This window comes from Chrysochloris asiatica, unplaced genomic scaffold, assembly GCF_000296735.1.
Source record: "Chrysochloris asiatica unplaced genomic scaffold, ChrAsi1.0 scaffold00117, whole genome shotgun sequence".
NCBI lineage: Eukaryota > Metazoa > Chordata > Mammalia > Afrosoricida > Chrysochloridae > Chrysochloris > Chrysochloris asiatica.
In genome coordinates this window covers 7,003,178-7,029,191 of record NW_006408635.1, presented here as the reverse complement: position 1 = coordinate 7,029,191, position 26,014 = coordinate 7,003,178, and the positions used below count along the sequence as shown (strand labels likewise).

The following is a 26,014-nucleotide window of genomic DNA, read 5'->3' as shown; positions in this document are numbered from 1 at the left end:
TCTTCATTTTTACTTGCATGTGATATTAGTGATATTGTCCAATGATTTCCACATCCCCTTGGATGACCACTCTTTGGAATGGGCATAAATATGAATCAGTTGGTCAGGTAGCTGTCCACCAATTTCTTGGTGTAGAGTGAGTACCTACAGCGTTGAATCAGTTTATTGAAAGATTTCAATTTGTATTGCATCAATTTCCGGAGACTTGTTCTTTGTCAAGATTTTACACGAGATTGTTGTTAGGTGCCATTGAATTGGTACCGACTCATAGCAACCCTATGAACAACAGAACGAAGCACTGCGGGTTCCTGGGGCAACCTCACAATTGTAGCCATGCTTCAACCCACTGATGCTATCATTTTGCCAATCCAGCTCACTGGGGGTCTTCTTCTTTTTCTATGACCCTCCACCCTACCAAACATGATATCTTTCTCCAGTGACTGGTCCCTTCTGACAATATGTCCAAAGTATGAGAGATGAAGTTTGGCCATCCTGGCCTCCAAGAAGCACTCTGGCTGCACTTCTCCCAACACAGATCTATTGGTTCTTTTGGCAGCTCATGGCACTTTCAATATTCTCCTCCAACACCATAACTCAAAAGCATCAATTCTTCTACAGTCTTCCTTATTCACTGTCCAACTTTCAAATGCATATGAGGTGATTGAAAATACCAAGCCTTTGGTCAGGTGCACCTTAGTCTTCAGGCTGACATCTTTGCTCTTCAACACTTTAAAAAGGTCTTGTGCAGCAGATTTGCCTAATGCAATACGTCGTTTGATTTCTTGACTGCTGCTTCCATGAGTGTTGATAGTTGATCCAAGAAGAATGAAGTCCTTGACAACTTCAATCTTTTCTCCGTTGATAAGAATGTTGTTTATTGGTCCAGTGGTGAGGATTTTTGTTTTCTTTACATTGATATGCAATCCTGAAGGCTGTGCTCTCTGATCTTCATCAGTAAGTATTTTTAAGTCCTCTTCACTTTCAGCAAGCCAAGGTTATATCATCTGCATAAGGCAGGTTTGTTAATGAGTCTTCCTCCAATGCTGATGCCACATTTTTCTTCATAGAACCCAGCTTCTCGGATGATTTGCTCAGCATACAGGTTGAATAAGTATGGTGAAAGAATACAACCCTGTAGCACACCTTTCTTAATTTTACACCATTTAGTGTTCCCATGCTCTGTTCAAACAACTGCCTCTTGGGTCCATGTACAGATTCCTCTTGAGCACAACTAAGTGTTCCAGATAACTAGCCACAAATCTTCAGTGCAGTTAGGACTTCTTCCTTCAGTATCATTGGCTCTTGATCATATGCTGTCTCTTGAAATGGTTGAACACGGACCGTTTCTTTTTGGTATAGTGACTCTGTGTATTCCTCCCATCTTCTTTTGATGCTTTCTGCATCATTCAATATTTAGCCCATAGAAGCCTTCAGTGTTGGAAGTCAAACCTTGAATTTTGCCTTCAGTTCTTTCAGTTTGAGAAATGCTGAGTGTGTTCTTTTCTTTTGGCTTTCTAACTCCAGGTCTTTGCACATTTCATTATAATATTTGACTTTGTCTTCTTGAGCTGACTTTTGAGATTTTCTCTTCAGCTCTTTTATCTCATTTCTTCCATTTGCTTTAGCATCTTTATGCTGGAGCTCTGGTAGTGCAGTGGTTATGAGTCAGACTGCTAACCTCAAAGTCAGTAGTTCGAAACTGCCAACTGTCCCATGGGGGAGAGATGAGGCTTTCTGCTTCTGTAAAGATTTACAATCTTAGGAACTGACTCCATGGCACACAGCCACCACCAACCATGATGTTACAAAGTTTCAGAGTCAGACATCCATTTTGGTATTTTCCTTCTTTCTTGTTTTCTTAATGACCTTGTTTCTTCCTGTGTGATGTTCTTTATGTTATCCCACAGCTGTTCTGGTCTTCTGTCAGTTTACAATACATTAAATGTGTTCTTCAGATGGTCTCTAAATTCAGATGGGTATGTTCAAGGTCATATTTTGGCTCTTGTGGACTGGTTTTAATTTTCTTCAGCTTCAGCCTGAACTTGCATGTGAGCAATTGATGTTCTGTTTTCCACCATCTCTTTCCACAGATGTAGTCAATTTGGTTTCTGTGTATTCCATCTGGTGAGGTCCATGTAATGTAGTCAGTCACCTCTTAAATGTTTTTCAAAAAGCGTTTGCCATGAAGAAGTCATTGGTTCTGCACAATTCTATCATGCGATTTCCAGCATCATTCCTATCACCAAGGCCAAACTTTCCAACTACTGGTCCTTTCTTTTTGTTTCTAACCCTTGCATTCCAATCACCAGTAATTATCAATACATCTTTCAAATTGAAGAAATTGGTTGTTGTTGTTTGTTGTTAGGTGCCATCGAGTCGGTACTGACTCATAGCGACCCTACGTACAACAGAATGAAACACTATATATATTGAAGTCTTTAATTTCATCATCAGTGGCTTTAGTGCTTGGTGCATACATTTGAATGAATAGTGATATTAATAGTGGTATTAACTGGTCTTCCTTGTGGACATTACCCTATCACAGACAGCATTATAATTCAAGATAGATCTTGAAATGTTCTTTTGATGATGAATGTGACACCATTCCTCTTCAGCTTGTCATTCCCAGCATAATAAAGCGTATGGTTGTCAGATTCAAAATGGCTGATACCAGTCCATTTCAGCTCACCAATGCCTAGGATAGCAATCTTTATGCGTTCCGTTTCATTTTTGACAACTTCCAATTTTCCTAAATTCATACTTCATAATTCCATGTTCCGATTGTCAATGGATGTTTATAACTGTTTCTCCTTATGTTGAGTTGTGTCCCATCAGCAAACGAAGGTCCTGAAAGCTTTATTCCACATGCATCATCATAGTCAACTCTATTTCTGAGGAGGCAGCTCTTCCCCAGTCATAATTCTGAGTGTCTTCCATCCTGAGAAGCTCATCTTCCAGCACTGTATCTGACAATATTCTGGTATTCTTCATCAAACTTCAATATTCTGGTGCTATCTGACAGTGTTCCATTGCTATTCATAAGATTTTCAGTGTCTGAACATTCAGAAGTAGTCTGTCCTTCTTTCTTCCTACTCTGACTGGGTGGAAACCTGTTCACCATGTGTGACTTATTGGTATTTAAAATACAAGTGGTATAGTTTCCAATATCACAGCAACATGCAAGCCACCACAGTACAACAAACTGAAGAGTCTAACTCTTTAGCTAGGATACCATTTTCTTTTTTTTTGTACATAGAAACAGATGATACCGCTATATTTTGAAATCCTGGTGTGATGCTGTAGGATACGCACTGGATTGCAAGGCCAGTTTGAACCACAAGGTTGACAGTCAAACTCATCAGCCACTCCTCGAAAACCCTATACAGGGTTGCTACGAGTTGGAACTGACTCGAAGGCACTTAATAACAACAAACATTATTTTAGTAAACTAGTTTGGCCATTTTTCAGATAACAGTCTACAATCCATTTCCACTGAAAATGTTATCAATGCATTTCCAATCAATTTTAAAAGTCAAGACACGGAATTAGGGTACGGACTTCCTACGGGAAGTGGCACACGCATGGAAGGAAACACGCTGAATTCAGCGTGTACCATCAATTCTTTTCAAAGTCTGGTCTTGGGTCCTGGAGAACCACACTCTAGAAAACTAGCCACAAACCTCCAAAACAGGACTCATGACTAGGAGAGTTTCATATCATTTACTTTGGACATATTCCCAGTTGTGCAAATAGTTAAGTGCCAACTACTAGCAGAAAGGTGGGCTGTTCAAACCCACCCAGAGGCTCTTTGAAAGACAGGCCTGGTGACCTACTTTGCAACTTATTGTTGAAGCTAGTGATGGATATGTCACAGAAGGCTCTTTGAACCATCCTACTTTTATCTTTGAACTGTTTATAAATTAAAAAGTTAAAATAAAAAATATAGAATCATGCCAAACTGTTTAGATAATAATCTTAACTAGAAAACTTTAAAACTTAAAAGGTTTTTAAACATCAATTATAAAAAAAGCCTAAGGAACCTTGGTAGCATAGTGGTTACGAATCGGGCTGTGAACCTCAAGGTCAGCAGTTCGAAACTACCAGCTGTTCCGCGGGAGAAAGAGGAAGCTTTCTACTCCTGTAAAGATTTGCTGCCTTGGAAACCCTGTACAGGGTCACTATGAGTCGGAACCGACTCCATGGCACATAACAACAACAACATAAAAAAGCCTGGTGTGGCACTGTAAGATAAGTACTGGACTGCAGGGTCGGTTTGAACCACAAGGTTGGGAGTTCAAACCCACCAGTCACTCCTTGGAAACCCTATACAGGTTCGTTATGAGTCAGAACTGACCCGACGGCACTTAAGAACAACACTATAAATGTCCAGGAACAAATATTTCACAGAAAGAAAAGAATCACTTAATGGTAGAACCAAGAAAAGAAAAAGATTTACTGAATCTCAAAATGCAAAGCCAGGGTGATACTGTTGCCACTCAGCCCATAAGGCCATTGTGTTCCCGCTGCTTTCTAACAAGACTGTTCCCCAAGCTGCTGTGGCTTCATGAGCTGACACCACAAGAAACTGCTCTAGCAAGCAGAGACTCCAGTTAGCAGAGAAATGTAGACCAAAGATGACTAGTTTTATTTAATGAGAAATATTCCAGTCAGCAGTAGAAAGACCATATTGCCAATCTATGGTAGCCAAAAGGGCCACTGTTCTGACAGGTTTTATTTGTTTGTTGTTAGTGGTGTCTGCCATCAAATCAATTGTGACTCACATCAAGCCCATGTGACAGAGGAGAAAAGTCCACAGGGTTTTCTTGGCACTCGCCGTGCCACTCGCCGTGCCACCCACTTTGCCACCAGGGCTCCTTGGTTATACAGCTCTACTTTCAGTATATCCAGGAAATGGGATCGAAACAAGTCTATTAGATAGAATCTCAAATTCAGTATGCTACTTCATATAAAAATTCTTTCAACTGACTTGACTGGGATAGTCCTCAAATAAAAACTGAAAAAAAGAATAATCTCCCTTTTGTCCCCCTCTCTCTTGATTGGATTAAGTGGAGCCGAGGATTTTCCAGTATGATTTTAATTAGATGTAATCAATCCGGCTTTCAGAAGGGATAGAGTAAGACTTCAGTTCGGCATCACAGTGAACTGAGTATTATTAACTTCTGACAGTTGGCTTTCACCAAAAAAGGTTCAGTTCTTAGAAAGAAGAAAGAAAGCCCTGTTGAAAACCCCTCTACTGGTCTCTCCTCTCACTTAGAATTAGATTACAAAGTATTCCTCATCTCCTGTTGCTCTTGGGTACCATCCAGCTGATTCTGAATCATGTGGACGACCCCACCTGCGCACAGTAGAGCTGTGCTGGGTGGGGTGTTCAAGGCTGTGATCTTTGGGAAGCAGACTGTCAGTCCTGTCCTCCAAGGTGCCTGGGTGGGTAATGACTGCCATTCTTTAGGCTTAAAGTCAAGCACTTCACCCTTAGTGCCACCTGCCGACAACCCGCTTATGCTCTAGCCTCTGTCTTCCTCCCTTCCTTCAGGTCTTCAGTGCCACCTTCCCAGTGCGGAATCCCCAGCCACCCCATCTAATATTGGAGCGGGCATCTCCTCCCCAGCTGTTTGTTCCTCTTTACTGACCTGCTCATTGGTCATCTCTAACACTCCCTGGGCACAGGGAGTTCTGTCCAGGGGAAGGGATTTTTATTATTTTGTTCAATGTTATATTGTTAATGTGTAGTGGTGTGGTGCTGTAGGATAAGCACCAGACTGCTCACCACACGGTTGGTGGTTCAAACCCACCAGCCACTCCTTGGAAACCCTAGACAAGGTTGCTATGAGTGAGAACAGACTCGACAGCACTTAACAACAATAACAACGTATTTATTGCTAATGCCTCAACAGATTCTGGTCCATGGTAGTTGCTCCACAGGTTTACTGAGTGGGAAAAACAACAACATGTTCTACTCCTGTGAGGGTCTGATGAGATTTGTTCTCTGTGAACTTACTAAATGGATCTGCTGAAGAACTATAATGGTATCACAGCCTAGACATCTAGTCTCATGCACCCCTCTTGTCCTGTATGCTGCTAACCTCTTGCCTTGCTTCTATCTAGTTTTGATGTGTAAAAAGGCAATTAACAGAGCATCCTGAAGCAAACAACAAAAAATATCAAACTCAAATGGCCAGATATCCAGATTGGGGATGTTGGGTTAACGCAAAGTTTCGGGTAAATAAAGGAGAAAAAAAGCAGACCACCTCCCAAACAAAAGCAACTTGAAGTTGGACAAACATTTTTCACTTCCTCAAGTGTATTAAGGTAGACCCCAGATCTAGGGGCCAAATGAAGCCCTCATCTATAGTTTATTTTTGTAATATAACACCACCCACCACAACTATGCCTTGCAATGTGCCACAAAGTGTAATAATCTCCATCCGTACATGCTTCTTGAGAAAATTCAGCCAGGATATTTTTGGAAAAGCATTTTTTTTTCCCCATCTCTAGTTTTCTCCTCTTTCTTTCTTTTTTGTTTTTGTAGAAGTCACACCTGCACTCAGACTTCTGTCCACTGTCTCGAGAGAGGGGTGGACCATGGAAAAGGCAAGAAAGTCTTCCTGGCTTTGGCTTCCAAAGCCTCTCAAATCCCAGATGATAGGACTCTAGATGGAGACAGAACATGTGAGGCACACTGTGAAGCAGACACAGAACAGAGTTCCTGTTCTCACCACACCACCTCCACTCCCAATACCTCGTCTGCACTGGAGGAAAACCAAAATCAAGACCCAAGTGGTCAGGCCAGTCAACTTCAGCTCATAGAAACCCTGTGGGACAGAGGGGAACAAACTGCTCTAGAAGTTTCCGAAACGGTCAGTCTTTTCAGGGGCAGACTGCCTCATCTTTTCCCCAGAGCAGCTGGTGGGTTTGAACTGCAGCCCAACACTTAAGCCAGACACCAGCAGGGCCAGGGAAAAGACAGCGGGAAGTACAGAGCTGAGTCTAGAGACTATGGTGTGACCTCCATCCTGGTCACAGAACCCCAGGGGAAAAGCAAAATGACAGAAAAAAAAGAGAGCTCCTCATTGCATTTGGACAGAGAGGGTCTGACTGCTGGAGAGCTAGATCTGTGCCTTACTAGAGCAAAGGAGCCCTAGTGACATGGTGGGTTAGGTGACTAACCACAAGGCCAGCAGTTCAAATCCACCAGTGGCACCCTCAGGTTAAAGATGAAGCTGACTGCTTCTGTAAAGATTTCTAGTCTTAGAAACCCTATATAAGGTCACTATGAGATGGAAATAGCTTCATGACAATGGGGTTAGATTTTGGTATAGCACAGAACAAGGAACCATGAAGGGGCAGTGGTTAAGTACTGGACTGCTAACAGTAAAAGTTGGCTGTTCAAACCCACCCAGGGAGAAAAGACCATGTCACGGCTCCCATAAAGATCACAGCTTCCAAACCCTATGGGAAAGTTCTACTCTGTCAACACAACTGCACAAAACAATGCAAAAATGGCATGGAGGTCATGTCTGACTTCTCTGGCTTCACAAGAGGGAAAGGTAATCAAACTTAAAATCAGCCCAAGGTCTAGTCCTATGAAACAGAGCGGACACACCTTCACCCTTCAACCGTCTTTGCCCTCTTCTGCCACCAAGCATCCCTCTCACAGCACTCTGCTTCACATCAGGGTTTGACTGCAATGGTCACACAGTACTCATAGACAAAACTCACAATTATAAGGTTGATTAAGGAAGGGAACAGGGTACAATTCAGGAGCAGAAACAACTCAGGATGCAACAGTCCATAATTATGTCAGGAACACCCTGCTCTTGTCTTTGACCTCTCAGCCAAGTAGCTCCTTGACCTCTGCCCTGCCCATTCTGCAAGCCAGTCTCCTGCCCGCAGGCACTCAGCTCTACTGGTCCTGGGGCCCAGCAGCATGCAGGTGCTCTGTCTTTCCATGCTGCTGCGGCTTCTTCTTTCCTGGCCCTGGGATCACTGGTTCCGGCTTCTGAGATGGCTCCTTCTAAGCCTAGCAGGATGGCAAAGGCTGCACACCCTATTGGCATGGTCCTATTAACAACAACCACCACCCTATCATTTGGTGGGAGTTAAGAAGAAGCAGTTCGAAACTATCAGCTGTTCCGCGGGAGAAAGATGAGGCGTTCTGCTCCCGTAAAGATTGACAGCTTCGGAAACCCTGTGCAGGGTCGCTATGAGTCAGAACCGATTCCATGGCACATAACCACCACCACCAAGAAGATGTGGGGCAGAAAAGTCTTCTCAAGGAAATTCATAGTACCACAAACAACCAGCAAAACGCCTCCCAGGGCCCCAGACACAGCATGTCTGGTGCAAGCAGGTCATGGCCTGAAAAGGTTCAGACTGAAAGAGTTAGCCGCACTGTGGACTTGGGCTGCCTGCAGAAATGACTGGATGGCAAGATGAGGTTCCCCCACACCCCAATCTACGGCATTTGTACATGTTGTTGTTGCTGTTGTTAGGTGCCTTCAAGATATTTCTGACTATGAGGGGCCCTCCAAGGCTGTAAATCTTTACAGGCACAGAACACCTCATCTTTCTCCCATGGAGTGGCTGATGGGTTTGAACTTCCAATCTCACGGTTTAGCAATCTAACACTTATTCTACAGCACTACCAAGCCTTCCATTATGCACATGGTGGTGGTGGTAGTGTGCCTTGGAGTCGGTTCTGACTCATAGCGACCCAGCATAGGGTTTCTGAGGCTTTAAGTCTTTATGAGAGCAGAAAGCCTCATCTTTCTCCCACATATCGGCTGGTAGTTTCAAACTGCTGACCTTGAGGTTAGCAGCCGGACTCGTAACCACTGCACTACCAGAGTACACATTTGTTGTTGTGAGGTGCCATGGTTCTCAATCATAGCAAACCTGTCTGTAAAGAGTTTCCGAGGAGTGGCTGGTGAGCTTGAACCACCAACTTCACAGTTCCAGCATATTACCTAACACCCATCCCCCAAATTAGACATACCGAGGGGGAGGTGGGCCCTGAACTAACAGAATCTAGCTCTCCTTTCCATGTTGGATGGGGCATCATTTGCTTTCCATTATCACAGAAAAATCAAAGTTGTGGTTATTTGCCCACCTGGGTTATAGTATGAAATTCACAATCAAATACACATTTATCTCTACCCACTACAGATGAAGACATCAAAATGCTAAGTGCCTTCCCAAATGACTTGTTGTTAAGTGCCGCCCGCCCGTTGGGTTGGTGCTGACTCATCGTGATCCAGTACAGGGTTTCTGAGGCTTTAAATCTCTGAGTGAGAAGAAAGCTTCATCTTTCTCCCATATCCCAAAGTAATATAGCTTGTAAATTAGGATCGGAGCACAGGCTCCAAATCTCTACACACTCCACCAGAGCAAACCTGAACTTCATCAACTCCACAATCAGGTAAAACTGACTGTAATCATGCCTCTCATCTCTAATCAAAGACACAAGAAAAACTGCTCTTTTCTTCTAAGTATAAAATAAATGGGAAACCCAAACATCAATAAAGGAAATGGGTTTCTAGGTAGCAGCTACCCTAAAGAATCCAAGAGCATCAATGACCTCAAAATTAATCCATTACATGCATACAACACCCACAAACAGCAAAAGCTATACAAAAGTACAACTCATTGAGAAGTACTTAACACTAAATGATGCTATTAGAAGTCTTAAGTGAATCTACCTTTTATTAATAACAATTTCTTTCTCTCTCTCTCTCTCTCTACAGGAATATGGAATCCTGGTGTGGCACTGTAGGATAATGCAAGGACAGTGGTTCAAACTCACCAGCCACTCACGCTTCAGATACCCTATACAAACAAGGTTGCTATTGAGTCATAACTGACTCAGCAGCACTTAACATATATACATACATATATATATATATATACACACATGTATATACATATATACAATGTATGTATATATGTTTAAATTGTAGTACAAATGTAAAAAGATATATAGTCTGTAAGTGATGTTTTCTGTGGTGTAGTGAATGATCTAATGTCTCTTCTAGCCTCAGTCTGTTGTTGGTTGTTATGTGCCGTGGAGTCAGTTCCAATTCATAGCAACCCTGAACAGGGTTTCTGAGGCTGTAAATCTTTACGGGAGCAGAAAGCCTCATCTTTCTCTCATGGAACAGTTGGCAGTTTCGAACTGCTGTCCCTGAAGTTCGCAGCCCAATTCATAACCACTATGTTACCAGCGCTCCTTAGCCTCAGTCTGTAGCTCCCACCAAACAAGGTTTCTGCCCTGCAGGGTCTGGGTAAGAGACTGTGGGAGAAGAGAATGATGGGATGATGTGATTCAGCTGTGGATGTTAGCAGGGTTTATTATATATATTGTTGTTGTTGTTGTTGATATGTGCCGTGGAGTCAGTTCCGACTCATAGCGACCCTGTACAGGGTTTTATGTTTAAACCTGAAACTCCAGCATGGTTATAAAACAAACCATCTCAGAAGCAGGAGGGGAGATCTCACTGCCATCAGAGAAGAGCCAGGCGGGGAACGTATCCTGTAGGCCCTGTGATCCTTGAGTACTGAATACCCTGAAACCAGGGACAGAAAGTTACAATACCGGAGAAAGGAACAGAGGGGCAGCAGCATGAGACAGAGCAGTGGGCTTCCCAGCCCGCCCACGGAACAAGTAAAGTTGAGTGACTCTGGGCAGGAAACTTACTTGTAAAGTGGGGTGCCTACATGTACTTAAGTGGGGGAACTAGGAATGCTGACCCACGGAGCTGGAGTCTGGAGCCTTCGAGCTGAAGTTTACGGTGGAGTGGTGGGTCCTGTGGGCATTTCTCAGCATCTGACTGGAACAACTGTGTCCTGAGCATTTCTGACCCTGTGTTGAATCCTGTTAACTTCCCTAATAAACCCCATCACTGTGAGCATGGTCTCTGAGTCCTGGATGGCCGCTGCAAAGAAGTACTGAACCCATCAGAACACAGAGTGAGGGCTTTGGGAGGAATGGTTGGTGCTACAGGCTTCAGATTTTTTCAATTTAGTGTCAGAAGCAGGGTTTGTTGCAATAGCTCCAGACTCATGGAAGAATGAGGTTTTGTACAGAAAGAATAAAGGGGCTTGGACAATGAGAGTTTTAATTCTTCAATGGTTAAATCTGCTGTTACCTGTAATGGCGGAAAGAAATGTAAGCCATGCACTGTTGCAGCTGAGGGGACAAAAACTGCTACTGGAGTGCCCTGGGGCAAAAAATTTTAGCGTCAGGATTACAGAGCTCCTCAATCTGCTTCATGTGTACTTGATTGCATATGCTATAAGAGAAGCTAGGAATTGCCCAGAAGAAACCACTTTTTTGTTTTCAGCCTTTGTAGAGTAAGTGGCTTATGTGGAAACCTGAGCTTTGCTCAGGACTGTAGAGAAAACAGATTTACATTTGAAGGAAAAATGTGCAGAAAGAAAAATGGCTGGCATTTTGGATTTGGAGCAGTCTGATGCATTGAGGCAGGAACAGGAAAAGTGTGTCCGTCAGAAAAAAACCCCATTCTAAGACAAAGTTAAAAGGGAGCCGGCAAGCGGACAGTCTGGTATGCATACTGGTGACCACCTTGGTCCTCTCGAATGGAGATGGGAGAAAACGCACCAATAAAGAAATGAGTTGAAACAGGGAAGAGGAAGGGCTGGCTGGTCTTAAGTTGAGGGGGTTGTGTGGGCTCTTGAGCCCAGAATGACATGCCTCAGCTGTGGCATGTTAGCCGAGGTCATTATAACCGATAAAACTTGAAACTTTACCATGACTCTAAAATGAAGCATCTCAGAAACAGGTAAGTGAATCTCCCTATCCCCAAAGAAAACCAGAAGGGGCATGCATCCTTTAGACCCCAAAATCCCTGTGCACTGAACCTCCTCGACTCAGGGCTGAAGCTACAGCAGCAGGACCAAGAAGCAGACAACACGACAGAGCAGTGGGCTTCTCAGTCTGTGGGAGAAGTCAAGTCCAGTGACTCTGGGCAGGAAGCTTGCTTACAGAGTGGACGTACCTCTAGGCACTTTAAGTGAAGGAACTAGGTTTGCTGACCCACAAAGCTAAAGCCAAGTGCCTTCAGGCCGAGGGTTACGGTAGAGTGGTGTGTCCCTGAGCATTTTCTGATCCTATATTGTAGCCTGTTCACAAACGCCTAATAAACCCCTTTAATTGTGAGCATTGGCTTTGAGTCCTATGTGGCCATTGCAAGGAATTACTGACTCAGCTGAATAGAGAAGGCTGTGGGAGGAATGGTTTTATGTCACATGGTTTTGCATTTGCTCCTTTACATCCATTGACAGTTTGCGAGTTGTGAAACCCTAAAGTAGAGGATGCTTTAGGTGCTGTAAATCTGGTATATAAAACACCCCAAACATTTTAACTAAACTGCTTGGTTGGAAGAAAAAAAGAAATCAAGTTTGTTTTAACCAATCCAAGATGCTGGATTCACCATAAAAAGACCGGAACAAGCCAGGCCCCGGAAACATACTATTTGCAGAGCTCATGTAAAAGCTATGTCTTTTGATTAGTCCCAGATAAAAATTTTGATCAAAACTAGGAAAACTGGAAATTTACTCCTTCTCTGCAGTGAACTTTTTGCCTGGCAAGGTCCGTTACTATAATAAAGAACTCTTTCTTTAGACAACTCACACTAAACGTGTTGTAATTTATTTATGGCACTCCCTAATCTAATCAACCGACAAATGATGCTCTTCTGAGAGGGGCCTTCACAAAGTTTCTGGAAAAATTCAATGATGTTTTCATTCAATTTTTTCTACACGCTTTTTGAAGCTCCCCAGAACGCTGTGGGATGATAAAGCAAGGTTGGTTTGAACCACAAAGTGAACAGTTCAAACTCAACTAGGTGCTCCTCAAAAACCCTATACAGGTTTGCTATGCGTTGGAGCTGACTCAACGGCACTTAACATTTTTACAGATGTTCAAACTGTGGCTAGTTGGTTGACAATAAATTTATTTGCTATTAAGTTTCCAGTGACAATGAATAGAGGAAAGTACACCATGAAGATGGACCAGTGAGAACATTAACCACAGGTCTCATCCACTTTCTGAAACTGCTTCTCTACGGTTTCTTGTTTGGTGGTGGTGGTTTTGAGTTTTCTGCTTTTTGTTCCACTATTTTAATGGTCATGGTAATCACCAAAAAACACCAAACCCACTGCCTTCAAGTCAGTTCTGATTTATACCAACCCAATAGGAGTCCAGGTGCAGCACTGTGGGATAAAGCATTGAACTGAACGATCTGTTAGAACCACAAGGTTGGTGGTTCAAACTCACCAGTCGTTCCTTGGAAACTCTATACAGGGTCACTATGAGTCAAAACAGACTCAATGGCACTTAATGATAGGACTCCTGATGTGGTGATATAGAATCATCACTGGACTGTGAGCCACAAAGCCCGCAGTTCAAACCCACCAGCTGCTTCTTGGAAACCCAATACAGGGTCGCTAAGAGTCTAAACCGACTGGAAGGCACTGAGTAACAGGGCAAAATAGAATGGTTCATCTTTATAGGAGCAGATAGCCTCATCCTTCTCCAGAGGTTGGGCTCTTTATGGTAATCCTTTACATCTCATCATGTGATCTCTTCATATGCATCTGAACTCTTAACAGTCAACTCTGCGTCTAATACCTGAGGACTGAGTCATGAGGGACGAATGTTATTGAAGCTGGGAGAAAAACTCATGATAAAAATAGCTCCAGTCCACAAAGGAGTAGCAGCACTGCCTCCTCCAGGCTCCCCAGGGAAAGGGCACAGCGAGGCAGGTAGATTACCCCTGTGTTTACAAAGACCTTCAGCTTCAGCGCTGGCTACTAGGCCAAAGATACAAGCAAGCACAATCATATGTTTTCTCCTTTGAAGAGCTTCAGAGACGCAAATAAAACGTTAAGTTCCTACATGCACTACTGTATTCATTAGCATGTTTTCTTTGAAAGTGCCATTTACTATCTTTATCAGCATTATTGAAATTCTTTTTTTTTTTCTTTTCAGTTTGGTATAATTTAAAACAAAACAGAAGGTAAGAATACATTTAGGAATCCATTTTAAAGGCCTGGTTAAAGAAAATAAGCTTTTAAATTAAAAAAAAAAAAGAAACTTGCATTTCTTTCCTCATTACAAAACAACATATATTCATTACTGAAAATCATGAGACTACAAAATAAGCTAAAGGAATTTTTTTTTTTTCAAATCCCTAAGTACAGCCACCTTGAGGAAAAGGACTGTGACTATTAACAATCCACTTAATCTACATTTTTAAGCCTTCTGTGAATTTGCATTAGAAAATACATTTAAACTCCCATTTAATGGGTACATTTCAAATGGTTCATTAATATTTGAATGTTAACTCTATTAGTTGATCCAAGTCTTTTTTCATCCTTACTCCCAGCATAATAGAGATACCTTATGTGCCATAGAGTTGGTTCTGACTCATAGTGACCCTGTGCAGGGTTTCCAAGGAGCGGCTGGTGTGTTTGAACCACCATCCTTGTTTTCAAACCAAACCTTGGGCGATCATGTGCTTTATCCCACAGCACCACACCAGGACTCAAGAGGTATCTAGTAGCTACCAAATTGTTTGCTGATTGAGTATTTAGGATCCTACAGTTCAAACTCTGGGCTTGACGATCGCAGAGTCCTGGCATGGCTCTGTACAATGAAAGGACTGGACAGCAAGGTCATTTGAAATGCAAGATCAATGGTTCAAACCCACCAGCCACTCCTCGGTAACTCTATCAGGGCCGCTATGAGTCGGAACTGACTTAATGGCACTTAGCAACGTACCTATACTGGTATGGCGAAGAGGTTCAAACCCACCATCCACTCCTTGGATACCCTGTACAGGGTGGCTGTGGATCGGAAGAGTATATTGTTAAGTGGAGCCCTGGTGTGGCGCTGTGGGTTAATGCACCAGACCGCAAAGCCGTTTGAACTGTAAGGTCAGTGGTTCAAGCTCACCAGCTGCTCCTTGGAAACCCTGTACTCGATGGCACTTAACAACAACAATATTGTTAAGTATTTTCAAGTGATGTGATAGAATACGGATTCTTGTCGTACAGAACTGCTGTCCTCCATAGAATTTTCCTCAGCTGATTTTCAGTAGACTACCAGGCCTTTCTTCCTAGCCTGGCTCAGTCTGGACTCTCCACTGAAATCTGTTCAGCACCACAGTAGACAGGAGCTGGCTGTGCATACGGAACTGGCCAGGAATCAAACCTGGGTCTCAGGCATGGAAGGCGAGAGTTCTAGTACCACTGAGCCATCACGGTCCCCAAACAGGGATCAAAACTCACTTGAAGAATTAAAGAAAAATGCAGACATTTCAAGAACTAGTTTATTCGGAAAGCTTTTTTATTGCTGACTGCAGAGCTGGGGAGCAGGCACCCTCCTTGTGTTCCGCAGAAACCTGGCACTCCACTGTAACATCGTGTAAACAGGCTCACTGATAACTCAGTGTCTAGCAGGGGGCCCGGCACACTGAACTCCATCCATCACGGTTCAAGTGAATCAGGGAATGATGATGGGAATGTCGCCAGGATAAAGGAGATTCCCCCTTGTTAACTCATACACGACGTGATGTGTCTTCTTCCACTTAATGAACCACAAAGCCGTGATTTTTGAACACTGTCTCTGCAGGTAATAATAATATTTGACTTGATTTTCAGATACTTAAAATAGCTTAGAAAAATTGAATCATGCAGAATAGCATCTGTCAGTACTGTATTTACAATTTCTCATGAGAAAATGAGCAATTTCTGAATAGGACATGCTAAGTCAAATCGTCAAATGAAAGAAAAATTTAAAACCACCTAAAAATGTGCTATGTTGCAGTTCTTAGGGGAAGAAATGTTCAAAGTCTGTGATTTGGCCTGCTTAACTTAAGATTTGGTTTCAATGAACATTCGTAACAACTCTGTGTTTTTTTTCCCACCTTTCTGTTCCCAAAGCAGAGCTTCACACTCTGCAAAAACAGACCAGTCCTTTCACTTTGTCATCTCGTACAAAGATGCTCTGTGCAGACTCATTCCCCGAACCACCCCACCAGACCCAAACAACTAAGCACTGATAAACTGTCATAAACATGGAACCCCTGATACTATGACCCATACATACCCTTCAAACCTGGAACTGAACTCACCCTTGTGGATCAATTTTCAGCCAAATAATAGACAGGCCTATAGGGTGAACAGCAACACCAGGCCAGATGAGATCAGAAGGCAGCATTGGCCCAGTATAAAGCTCAGAAAGCAAGACACACTAGGAAAACGAAGAGACTCAGTAAACACAGGGAGAAAGCTGGAAGAGCGCTGTTTCATTGGGAGAAGTGCAGTTAATGTCAGAACAAAATGGGTGTGGCCTGTTGAACGGAAAGCCAATCTGCCGTCAACGTTCACCCAAATCACAATGGCCACGGCGGTGCGTGCCACTGTCAGTTTCGACCCATGGGGACCCGGTGTAGGGTTTCCGAGGCTATAAATCTTTACGGGAACAGAAAACGTCATCTTTCTCCCGTGCAGTGACTCATAGGTTCAAACTGCTGACCTTGTGGTTAGAAACTCAACTTGTAATCCACTTTGCTCCAAAAACCATTAAAAAAAAAATAGAAACAACAAAATAAATAATTGCTGAATTGGTAAAATGAAAGAATCTGACGAGGACTTGATAAGTGCCACTGACTCGGTTCTGACTCATAGTGACCCTGTAAAGGCTTTCCGAGGAGCAGCTGGTGGGTTTGAACCACCATCTTGTGGTTAGCAGTCTAGTGCTGATCCTACAGCACCACACCACAACTCTGGAGAAGCCTTAGAGGAAGTGAGAACAGGACCATGGAGGGCACTGGGTACTGTTTCCCTCAAGGAGTCAGTCACCTCCAAACAGGGGCCACCCAAGTGCATGCCCTGAAGGTGGTCTGGGGAGGGTGGGCAGAAGTAAGAGAGAAAGACTCCAATACAGAGCTAGGTCCTGGGACCCCAAAGTGAGGCCTTCCAGAGTAAAGGTACAGAAGGAAAAAACCTGCTGGGCAAAAGAGAACAGCAAGGAACAGTGAGTGGTACAGAGGAGCGGCAGCTAGAGAGACTTCCCCTGATATCCAAGGTCCACATTCATGGCTACTCAGTTAGGCTGGAAAAGATTAAGCCGGGAAGAAAAGTTACAGTCACAACAAGGATGTAACAGTCTCAGGAAACTAGTATAAGCAAACATGAATCCGCCCAGGAAGAATACAACTCTAAATGCTGGCATCAGAATTCCCTCGTATGCAGTTCCAAGGAAAACAAGCAATTCGGAAAAATACAAAATCTCAAAACGCACAAGAAAGTAAGTGAGAATGAGTAGAAATCGATGGCTGAATCAGACTGATGACTTGTAGTATTAGAATTCTCAGACACAAACTGTAATGTTTTATATGCTTAAACAAGGCAAGTTTAAAATGAGCAAGGAACAGAGACTATAAATAACCAAATTTCTGAAAATAAAAATGACTGAAATTAAGTGGATAAAACAGAATATTTTATTATGTATATATATCTTAGCACAATTTTAAGAATTAAATGAGTAAATACCAGATTAGGTCTGAATGAAGAAAGAACAGTGAACTTAAGTTTGTTGCTATGATGTTAAGTGTCGTTGAGTCGATTCCAACTCATAACAACCCTGTATAGGTTTCCAAGGAGCAACTGGTAAACTTGAACTGCCAACCTTGTGATTCAAAGCAACTCTGCAATCCAGTGCATTAGTTAACAATGCCACACCAGAACTGAAGTTTAGAGCCAAAGAAATTATCCAAAACAAGCACAAAGAAAACACAAAAGGTTGAGAAGTAGGAAATTAAATATCTCTTGGAACTTTTCAGGCTAACCGGAGTGCCAGAAAATGGGAATGAGGATGAGGCAATAATCATGAGGTAAAATTGGCTGAGAATTTTCTAGAACTACACTCTCTAATATAGTTGCCATTAGTGACAAGTGGCTATTTAAATTAAGAAACACAGCTCAGTCATAGCCACAGTTCAAGTCCTCATTAACCACTTTATTGGCCTGAACAGATGTAGAGTATTTCCAGCATCATCAAAAGGTCTATTGGACTCCACTGCTGCAGAACTATTCAAATACCAATCCTCAGATCCAAGCTAAATCCTGTGACATATTATAGTGATACTACAAAACACCAAAGACACAAGACGTACTCTTAAAAACAGCCAGAGAAAAGAGTTACACTACCTACAAAGATACAATATGTGCATGGATGACTTCCATATATTTTTTAAAAAACTATTTTATTGGGAATCGAGTGATAGTTTACATGGGAGAACATTGGTTTTGCACTCATCCTATTGTACTTCGTTTCACTGCAATGATTACACTCCACTCCGTGCATCATTCAACAATATTTGCTTCTATTCCCTCTGTTTTTGTTGTTGTAGTTTTGATGTACACAAAAACACTCAGGAATATATAATCATTTAAACAACCCTCAGGCACATTCTGCAAGCCTGCCTCCTTGCTGCCAGCACACACCCTTTCTCTTTCTATGAGTCTAGAGTCCTCAGCTGCTCTATCTCTCTATGTCCTCATCTCTGCCTCCATCTCTGATGTCGCTGCTTCTCTGAATCGGGTCCCACATTCCACTCCTGCTGCTCCTGCTCTTCTCTTTTGATGGTCCTAGGGTCCTCTGTTCCTGGAATGTAAGATTAACTACTCCACCTTTATGTTACAAAACTTGTACCTTTACAGTTGTGACAATCGTAATTAGTCATGATAACAATTATTCACTATTGAATCATAAGCATTTCATCTCCATCTCCTTTCACCAGACCCATCTAGACAAGATGAAAACTATTCAGTGGGGATTCTACCTTCTCCCACACACTCTGAAACTAAACTCCCTCTTGAAAACTTGTAAGCCAGCCACTTCCTGCCTTCATAGGCCCTCCCACACCCAATTTTAGGTAGCCAATGTCTAAGTTGCCCATTCCTATCAACCTTGTGTAAGAGGGGAGAGATTTGACACCTTTGATGTGAAGACTCCTTCTCTCTCAGTTGGTATTTTGAGCCACTACATCCATAAGTATACGTCAAGCTCATCAAATTGTAGCAATTCACACTTGGTTCCTTTATCAGATTTCTTTATCTTCCTCTATTTGAGTTCTGAAGATCATCATATTTACATTCAACAAATCATTCACTTTGTTTCATCTCAGTGACTGCAATTCCCTCCATGCAGTTATTTCACTTCCTCCCTGTGGTTCCTGTTTCCATTCCACCCTCCTACCCATCCCTTCTCAACTTTGTTCTTAGGTTAATGTTGCCCTTTTGATTTTCAATGATTGACGCTCCTATGGGGAGCATATCTTACTAGTGTTGTCCTTGTTCCCCTATATATCTATCTACTGCTTGGCTGAAAGTTGGGCAAAGGGTGAGTTCCTTTACAGACTTGAAGGGTGGTTGAGGGCCATAGTCTCAGGTTTCTCCAGTCTCTATGACCAGTAAAGCTGGTCTTTTAAAAATAATTTTGAGTTTTGTTCCACATGTTCTCCCACTCTATCTGGTACCTTCTAATGTGATCTCTTCAGAACAGTTGGTAGTGGTAGTCGGGCACCATCAAGTTCTTCTGGTCTCAGAGTTGTGAAAACTGATGTTGACATGTTCTATTAGTCCATTGAACTAAATGATTCCAAGCATCTTTAGTCCTCATCACTTGTCTTTCTTCCGCATATGGAGAGATGACAGATGCAACTTAAATGGCTGCTCATGAGCTTTTACAAGCTCAGATGCTACTCACACCAAAGTTTGATGTAGAACCTTGCATTTGTGAACTATGTTATTCCAACTGAGCCTGGTGCCCCCTGAGACTGTGGCCTCGAGCCCCTAGACCATGTAACTCATTGCCTTAAGATGTTTGACAATATCTAAGAAGTTTTCATCACGTTGGACAACTGACTTCTTAACAGCAACCTTGAAAGTTAGTAGAAAACAGGAGACTAATATCTTCAGTATATTGATGATATAAAATACTGCCCACCTAATCGGTACTTAGACATTGGCTACCTAAAATGGGGGGAGGGAATGACTATAAAGGCATGAAGTGGCTGACTTACAAGTTTTCAAGAGGCAGTTTAGTTTCAGAGCGAGGGGAGGAGGGTAGAATCCCCACTGAATAGTCTTCATCTGGTGAAAGGAGATGGGGATAGGATTCTTTTGATTCAATAGTGAGTAATTGCTATCATGACTAATTGCGATAGTCACAACTTTAAAGGTAGAAGAAGTGTAACACACAGAGTGGGGAGTAGTTAATTTTACATTCAAGGAACAGAGGACCCTAGGACCATCAAGAGGAAAGACATGAGCAGAGTGTAGGATCCTAACCAGAGAAGCAGTGACACCAGAGATGGAAGCAAAGGTGAAGGCATGGAGAGAAAGAGCAGCTGAGGACTCTTAAGACTCATGGAAAGAGAAAGGCTGTGTGCCGCTGGGCAGGAGGCTGGTTTGCAAAATGTACCCTTTGGTTGTTTAAAAGATTATATATTCCTGTGTGTTTGGTGTATAACCAAAAAAAGAAAAAAGAGGGAATAGAGGCAAATACTGTTAACCAATGGTGCATGGAGGGGATTGTAATCATTGCAATGAAACAAAAAACGATTGGCTGAGTGCAAAACTGATATTCTGAGATGCAAGCTATCACTCAAGTCACAATAAAAGCTTAAAAAAAAAATACTGTCCACTTAGAAACTTATAACCACAAAACGTTCAATAAAGCCAAAATACATTATCACACATAAAAGATTTACCACTAACAAATCATCCCTAATGGAAATTCTAAAGAATGCACTTAGGCATGAAGAAAATTATTCTAGAAAGAAAGATAAAATGGAAAAAGGAACAGTAAGCAAAGATGCAATAAAATGTGATTAAATAAATAAACCATGACCTTATAAAAACAAAAGTAATGCCTACTTTGTGGTGGGAAAGGTAAAACTACAATTCTAGGCAATAACTACCTGTCTAGGGGAGAGGATTAGAAGATATTGAATAATTTTAGTACTTGAACTCAGTAATCTTATCAGATATGTTTATGATACCTACTAGGAAAAGAGATACATAGCAAAACCCTTCTGAGCAAGTTGAGAAGGGTGGAAGGGCAGAGATGCGAAAAAATTAAGAGAAAGTTAAAAAAAAATCCTCAGTGAACCCATAAGGTAGTCAGGAATCCAAATACATTAATAAACACAAACGCAGCAGACTCAACTCTCCAGCTACAAAGCAAAGCTTGCCATTGCAGTGCAGTGCAGTCCTTATGACTCTTCTACCTACAGTCTTTGTAACTTCCACCAAACAACCGATGGGCCTGGGTAAGAGACAGTGGGCAAAGATGCTGACAGGATGATCTGATTCAGTGAGAGTAATTGTTACCAGTGCTAGTTGTGAAAACTTGGAACTTTAACATGGATCTTGAATGAGCCATCTCAGAAGCAGGAGGTACCATCAAAGAAGAGCCAGGAGTGGAGCGCATCCATTGGACTCTAAGATTCCTGTGCATTGAGCCTGCCTGACCCAGGGATGGAAACCTGTGACACCAGAACAGCAGAAAATCAGCAGCAGCAGCAGCAGCAGCAGAACCAAGCGCCAGGGCAGGAGAGAGAGCAGGGTTCCCAGCCCACAGAGTCAGAGCTGAGTGCCTTGGGGCAGGAGGCTCACTTGTGGAGTAGGGTGCCTCCAGGTGCTTACCTGACTCATAGAGCTATAGCCCAGTGCTTTTGGGCTGAGGCTTACAGGGGAGTGGAATGAGTGCCCTAAGGAGCTCTGGTGCTAAGCATAGTGGTTATGAATTGGGCTGCGAACCCCAAGGTCAGCAGTTCAAAACTACCAGCGCTCCGCGGGAGAAAGATGAGGCATTCTGCTCCCGTAAAGATTAACAGTCTCGGAAACCCTGTGCAGGGTCTCTATGAGTTGGAACCGACTCCAAGGCACATAACATCAACAACAAAAACAACAAGAGAGCTATGTAACATTGCAAAGCAGGGCAGAGGCGGGGCGAAGGAGTCAAGGACCAGAGAGAGGCCTGCCTGTGAGCACAGCAAAGGAGAGGCGGTTCTGACTGGAAGAACGGTGTTCTGAGCATTTCTGATCCTGCACTATTATCACGGGAACTGTAAGTCTGGGGTCTGAGTTGTGTGTGGCCACTGTCGTGGATCGTCCAACCAAACTGAGTAGACAGGGCCGTGGGAGGGGTGACTGGTGCCTTTTTTTTTTTTTTTTTTTTAATAGCCAGACTGACTACAAAGGTAAAACTTCAGCTGTAGGCTTTTATATGTCAGGAAACTATTATTCAAAAACAAGCTGGTGAGACTAGCTTAATGTTAATATTAACATTGGATAAAATACTCTTTAAGAAAAAAAGTATTACTAGATCTAGAGATAATTCTTAATGATAAAAACTTCAGTTCACCTGAAAGTTATGCTAATTTTAAACTTAATGAAAAAATTAACATCTTCATCAGTACTTGACACATGGAGTAAAAAACAATCAGTAATGACACAGATTTGAATAGCATAATAAGTTCAATTTAATAAATATACTCAGAATAGCCACATACACAGCACTGAACCATTGCACCACCAAGGTTCCTTGGTATAAATCTAACCTCAAAACATGTCCAGGTCCAACAGTGGTATCAGTCAGATTCCCTGGTCACAGAGCAGTTAAGAAAAAGGTAAGCAGAAAAAGTCATACTTTTTGGAAATTTAAACATACACAACTCATGGGCTAAAAGACAATTCTTTAGTCTCAGAAGTAGGAGACTTGTTCCAACGAACTTAAAACAGAAGCAATTTCTCATGTAATTGACAAAAATGAATTCCATTTTAAAGTATTGCTATTACTTCAGCTATAGAGCATTTGCGACAGTAAGCCTTTAGTAAGCATACATAGATGTCTACTAAACATTTAGGAGCTCGGTAGTGTAGTGGTTACGAATCGGGCTGCAAACCTCAGGGTCAACAGTTCGAAACTACCAGCCACTCCACGGGAGAAAGATGAGGCTTTCTGAGCCCATAAAGATTTACAGCCTCGGAAACCCTTTACAGGGTCGCTATGGGTCGGAACCAACTTGACGGCACTTAACAACAACAAACTAAACATTCATTGATACAATGTCTGTCTAGCAAGCGCCTCCTCTGCACCCATAAAGATTTACAGCTTCGGAAACCCTTTACAGGGTAGCTTTGGGTCGGAACCAACTCTACGGCACTTAACAACAACAAACTAAACATTCATTGATACAATGTCTGTCTAGCAAGCACCTCCTCTGCGCCAGTCACTGAGGATACAAACACAGTGCCTGTCTCCTGCGGCTTACCAAGGTCTAACGGAGCAGTCATTATTCACATAAACCACTGAAAAACTATGGTCGTGACTGGCTCCACGAGGTACAGTAGTTGTTAAGTGTTGTCGAGTCAGTTCCAACCCATAGCGACCCTGTATAAGGTTTCCGAGGAGCAGCTAGTGAGCTTGAACCACTGACCTTGCAGTTCAAAATCACCCTGCAGTCCAACACATTAACCCACTGTATCACACCGGGACTCACAGGTTTGAACTGGCAGCTTTGTGGTTAGCAGTCCAGTGCTGATCCTACAACACCACACTAGGACTCTACAAGGTAAAGTAGAGGTATTAAAGGATCCTGTAATAGAGATCAGGAAAGATATTCCCAAAGAAATGGTGCTTTGCACAAAGACCTGATATGTAATGAGAAAAGCATTCCTGGCAAAAACAGAACATGCAAAATGAGATGAAGTTTTAAGAGAACAATGAAAGCAAAACCATCATTTAATTTTCAGATGGTCAATATGTATGAAAGAACCAGCCATAGTAGAAAACCACAAAAATGTGCTTTCTAATCTAGACTGCCTAAAGAACACACAAATCCATCTCAGAAGCAAGACAACTAATACGTTCCTTCGAAGTGAGGCCAGTGAGCCTTTGTCTGGCTTATTTTGGACACATCGTCAGGGAAGAACAATCAATGGGAAAAGACATGCTGTTTGGGAAAGCGGATGGACTGACCGATAGCATTAACTCTAGATTCAAGCCTACAAAGATTATGGTGATGGTACAGGGTCCACCTTCTACATAAGTCAGAGCCAACTCAAAGGCGACTAACAATAACAAATCTACTTTTCCTTAACACAATAATTGGTTCCACTTTCTCCCTGTTCTGAGCGATCATTGAGCCAGCCTCTTACTCATGTGACCCCTTGTACAACAGAAGGAAATGCACTGCATTACTCATGATTGGCTAGCCTGCACTAAGGCATTCAACAGGGTTTTCACTGGATGATTTTTAGAAGTAGATCACAAGCCTTTCTTTCTTCATGTCTTGGCTGGAAGCCCCATGAAACCTGTATACCATCATGACAACACCTAGGTCTCCAATATCAGAGTGCTGGTGTCTATGCATGACCAGGAATTGAACCAGGGTCCCCAGCATGGAAGGCGAGAATTCTACCTCTGAACCACTGCTGCCCCTTCTATCTTTTTACTACCACAGAATTTTTCTTTGACTGTAGACAAATGTCCAGATAGTCTAACACACTTAAAAATATATATACTACTAAGTTACGCAATGGAGAAAAGATTGAAGTTGTCAAAGACTTCATTCTTCTTGGATCAACCATCAACACTCACAGAAGCAGCAGTCAAGAGATCAAATGACATACTGCATTGGGCAAATATGCTGCACAAGACCTTTTTAAAGTATTGAAGAGCAAAGATGTCAGCTTGAGGACTAAGCCATGGTATTTGCAATAATCTCATATGCATGCGAAACCTGGACACCCAAGCCATGGTATTTGCAATAATCTCATATGCTGCATGCGAAACCTGGACACTGAATAAGGAAGACCTTAGAAGAATTGATGCCTTTGAGTTATGGTGTTGGAAGAGAATGTTTGAAAGTACCATGGGCTGCCAAAAGAACCAATAGATTCGTTTTGGAAGAAGTGCAGCCAGAGTGCTCCTTAGAAGCCAAGATGACCAAACTTCGTCTCTCATACTTTGGACATACTGTCAGGAAGGAGCAGTCACTGGAGAAGGATATCACGTTTGGTAAGGTGGAGGGTGCGAGAAAAAGAAGAAGACCCCCAGCGAGATGGATTGGCCAGGTGGTAGCATCGATGGACTCAAGTGTGACAACAATAGTGAGGTTTACCCAGGATCAGGCGGTGTTTCATTCTGCTGTGCATAAGATCGCTATGGGTTCGTACTTACTCGATGGCGCCTAACAACAACAACAACAACAACAACAAGTTACGTAAAACTGATTAGCATTTCCCATCATGTTTAAAAAAAAAAAATCACAACCGACTTTAATCCTTAAGGCTTTACAGACAAACTCTATTCTTTTCTTCATAGGAATAGCTCTTGCTTAGGAGGATGTTGCTGTGAGATAATGCACTGGACCGCAAGGTCAGTTTGAACAACAAGGTTGGTTGTTCAAATTCACCAGCTGCTCCTCAGAGACCCTATACAAGGTGGCTTAACAACAACCACATTCTGTATCATTGCAACTGGCTGAGTCAGAACTAACCTGAAAGCAGTACGGTATGGTTTTGGGGGTTTGGTTCTATATCACAGAACAGTTCTGTGAAGTTCACTCAGTCACTATCAGGATGTGTGACCCTGCAGAATAAGCACTGGACTGCTAATCACAAGTCTGCAATTTAAACCCACCAGTGGCTCCTTGGAAACCTTATACAGGGTCACTATGAATCAGAACTGACTCGACAGCTCTTAACAACAAACAGCAACAGGTACTTAATTCATTCAGACAAGCACTATGACACAAGTGTAAGATTCCTGTACTTGGATATTGGAGTGGGAAAGTTAAAATAATAAATAGATAAATAGATTAAAAGTTATAAATACATTTTATATATATATATATATATATGGAGCTCTGGTAGCGTAGTGGTTACGAATCGG

General features: G+C 42.4%; 1 protein-coding gene across 1 annotated transcript in view; it reads right to left on the bottom strand.

Moving 5' to 3' along the window:
* The window catches only part of SNX9 (sorting nexin 9), a 177,616-nt gene that overhangs the window by 81,908 nt on the left and 69,694 nt on the right, over positions 1-26,014 (bottom strand). The gene's annotated exons all lie outside the window — the stretch shown is intronic.